Source organism: Podarcis muralis, chromosome 1 (genome assembly GCF_964188315.1).
Source record: "Podarcis muralis chromosome 1, rPodMur119.hap1.1, whole genome shotgun sequence".
Classification (NCBI taxonomy): Eukaryota; Metazoa; Chordata; class Lepidosauria; order Squamata; family Lacertidae; genus Podarcis; species Podarcis muralis.
In genome coordinates, this window is record NC_135655.1 from 83,289,870 (window position 1) to 83,290,346 (window position 477).

Sequence of the window (477 nt, forward strand, 5' to 3'; positions counted from 1 at the left end):
TATCTGATTTCCAGTTGTATGTAGTGCAAATAGGAATGAATACACACTCATATACATATGTGTAGCTGTGATCATAACTACGGGTGAATGATAGGCAGCTTCCTCCTGTGCAACCCACTTTGAGAGCTCAGTCTTTCAGCCAACTGAGTTAAGAGGAAGGGTTTCAAAAGCTGCATGGAAATACAACCTGCCCTCATAACAGTTGATTACAATTTACAATGTGGAGTAGAGAAAAGGTGGAGAAAACTTGGAATCTGAGAACATGCAGAGAATGATAGTTCATTTAAAAAATTCATTATGATTGATGAAGAAACCTGATAACGTGGATAAGCAGACATTCTGGATGGAAATTTCCTTGTTAGGAACCATTTATGATTTCTTCACTCAGTACTGCTACTGGTCCCTTTCTGTTCCTTGGGGCATTACTATGCTAAGTATACTGATGGCACCATTTGAATAATACAAGTGAACAACTGG